This window comes from Apis dorsata, unplaced genomic scaffold, assembly GCF_000469605.1.
Source record: "Apis dorsata unplaced genomic scaffold, Apis dorsata 1.3 scaffold_815, whole genome shotgun sequence".
Classification (NCBI taxonomy): domain Eukaryota; kingdom Metazoa; phylum Arthropoda; class Insecta; order Hymenoptera; family Apidae; genus Apis; species Apis dorsata.
Window position 1 is genome coordinate 168,759 of NW_006263952.1, and position 3,513 is coordinate 172,271.

General features: G+C 37.8%; 1 protein-coding gene across 1 annotated transcript in view; it reads left to right on the forward strand.

Annotated features, from left to right (window-relative positions):
• The window catches only part of LOC102672225 (B-cell receptor CD22), a 162,792-nt gene that overhangs the window by 155,680 nt on the left and 3,599 nt on the right, over positions 1–3,513 (forward strand). The window lies entirely within an intron of this gene.

Consider the following 3,513-nt stretch of genomic DNA (forward strand, 5'->3'; position numbering starts at 1 on the left):
CAATTTTATTTTATGCGAAAATTGAACAGGAAATTGTATTGAAAATATTTTTGAATTCTTTGGGAAGGACTCTGATTGTTTTCGCGTGTAAGTTATTTTTTTAATAAATTTCCAATTTCCGTTCACGAAGCTTTCTCTATTCACAAGCGTATTTTTAACTCTCGTATAACTCTTGCCTAACGTTCAATTTCTATTTAAATTCCTTTGAAAAATTCTTCTCTAGTTTTTAATTTTTATTCAAAAATTCTTTCTTTCACACACGTTTATTTTTCCTTTTATGTTCGTCCTCGATTGTTACGCGTTTCGATTTAACCTCCTTCTTTCCATCTTTTTAATTCTTGCTTGCAAATCCTTTTAATTCGATATTGAACATTGCCCAGTAAACTTTGTTAATAAATCTAATAAAAAATAATAAATCTGACAAACGCAAAAAGAAACGAAGAACGCTTCTTCAAATCAAACATCCAATACAATCCTCGCTCGAAACGTACGCTTCGAGAAGATAAAAACAGGAGAAAAGATTCATCTCGACCAGAAATGACTCGTTTTACGCGAAAGGAAGGATTCGCAATTCGAGAACTCAAGAATTTTCGTAATATCGAAGATAGTGCCGGTTTTGAACCGGGTCAACGAAGGGACATCCACTGCAATTTAACTTTGAAGACGGTCGGGCTACGATAGCCAGCCAATTTCTATTTTCCAACAACAACAACAACAACAACAGTAACGACAAGAATAACAACGAATTTGCAACTCGGGAGGCGAGAATTATACTTTTATCGCGAGCGAACTAGCCGAAACGTGATTTCTTCTCGGCAAGATAGAAAGAAGACAGAGCGAAGAGAAGGAAAAGAGCACGAAAGAACATGCAAGAAACGTTCGTTGCATATTGTAAAAATATGAGAACGAGAAGAAATGGGACGAAATACCTTATTTCATTTTCGCGTAGCGTCGAGTTGTATCAACGTGTTCTCTTCTTCTTTGTATTACTCGTTTCCTATTTTTTTTTTTTTTTTATTTTTCTATTTTATTCGCGGTCGACAGACTGATTCCAGATACTGGATGGTCGCACAAAAGACGGATTTACTGTTTTTCTGGGGAATCAGGAATAACGGTGAAACGCATGGAACTGAGAACAGAGACAAAGAGAGAGGAGAAAGGAAGAGAGAAAATAGGGAGACAAAAATGGAGAAGAGAGGAAAGAATCCTGGTATGGCTTTAAAGAGATTCGAGACTAATGCACCTGCGTTACGCTCTTGTTTCTGCTAACTTTTAATCCCTTTTGTTCCTGGTGGGAATGTTCTTAATTCGTGAAACGAGAAAAAAAAAAGAATAAGTAAATAAAGAAAGAAGAAAACGATTGTCTTTTGTTAATTTTCGTCGTCGATCTTTAAATTTCCTCTAGTCCTTTTCATTGTTTCCTTTATCGGGGAAATTAAGGATTTCATCGCGGTGGATCATTCATTAAGAAAGATAGTGAGACGGGGGAGGAAAGAGAAAGAGAAAGTAATTTTCCTTTAAGGCGTTTAAGCTTGCCCACCGTTTTGCTTGTTCCTATATTATTCCGTTTCCGAGCTTGAAACATGCACGACGAAATCTTCGTCTACGCTCGAACAATCATCCCATAAGAATATCCTCTTGAAAAACAGATGACGATTTGAAAATTGAAAACTTGTAAAAATTGAATTATCTCTGAAATGATGAACTCTACACCCGTTCTCTGTTCATTATCGATTCGTAATTTTATCGAATCATTATATAAACTTAAGAATTCTCATGTTCGATCGCCAATTTCATAGAATGATTTAATCGAGAAAATCAATTTACCATCAAAAATTTCATTAACTTATTTCATTGACGATTTATTCAAGAACACGAGATCCAAGAGATACGAAATTTCTTCGTTTCTTCAAGCGTGATTACATAGCATACCCGATCTGGTCCGGGGGAAGCTTATTAATTTTTGGTTGGACGGAAGTTTGCGGAATATTTGGTAGACGGTATCGACATAGTACGAGGCATTCAAAACAGAATCTGGGTCAAAATAACTACGTTCGCCGCAACACGTGCACCCGGTCTGGATTTCGTCCTACTCCACCCCCACAGTCCAATCCCCTCCGCAACCCTCGTTCGAGGAGCTGCAATTCCACGAATTAATTACCCGCTACTTCAGCCCCAGATAACAAAGGATATAGAGTACGGGACAGAATACAGAGATAGATGGATAGATAGAGATAGGAATAAATCACTGGTACTAACTACTATCAGTCATGCTTTCGACGAATACCATGGAAATTTCCCTTTAAGTTGGCGGGCGAAAGTTTCGCCGAAATTTATGGATCGACGCCTCTCGACGAGCACACGCTACGATGCAGAGAAGACGAAATCTCGATGTGTTTGCACATACTCGACAATCGGAGGAACAAAGAGGAAAACTCTAGAAGACGTTGACTAACAATAAGGGAAGAAGCAATGGTGATGCGACACCATTCCCTGTTTGCTGTTCGTCAGACAAGAGGGAGAGAAGATTTTCGATGATGGAGTGGAGCAAAAGGATTGCTCTTTGCTCTTTTCATTTAAGCATATAAAACATTTGCAAAAACTAGTAAGAAAAATAATAATCGAACGAGTGAAGTGAAATTTAACGAATCACTATTAATAAATATTTTGCATTTGTCCAATGTATATTTGAGTGTAGAATTAAAAATCTCGAGATTCTTTCAAGATTCAACGCGAAACACTTCGAGATATCTAATTTATCACCGGGCGAATGCAAATTTGACAAAAGAGGGGAACGTAAATCACGCGAAACAAGGAAGTACACGTGGACTCATCGAAAAAGAAAAAGACGGAGGGAGGAAGTTAACGATGAAGGCGACAAGGGAAGGGGAAGACGAGAAGAAGGTCGGCTCGTAGTGGAAACCGACGAGGAAGGGACGAGGATGAAATACGAAGTTAAATGGAGCAAGAAACTGCGACTGGTTGCACGCGAAAAATTCGCGAGACTAAGAATAACGTCTGTCTCGAATTGCGGGAAAAGTTACCACCGAGACGAGTGGAATCGGATTCAATTACGTAAACGTATTTCCCTCTTGGTCGTATTTACCAAACGAAGGGGATGGAAATTGATAAAAGGGACATCGGATGTAATTATATCTTTTTTGTATTTCGACCGATTCCACTCCGTAACTCCCCCGATTTAATTTTATTTTCCAAGTTTAAAATTAATTCGAGTATATCTATCGTCTTTTCCATGCATAAATTATTCCTCCCTTTGAATAACAACAGAGATTTTTCCTTTCTACTTTGTCCGATCGGCGACCTATTTCTCGTTAATTAAACGCGTGTAAAGATAATCAGAGTAATTAACAGTGGATGAATAATACAAAAAAAGGCGTTTAACACGCGCGTCAGTTGCATCAGTGTAATACGTAATAATGGAGCTCGTAATAACACGTTGTCGTGAATCCAACGAAACACGTTTCTTTTTTTTTTTTTTTTTTTTCCACTACA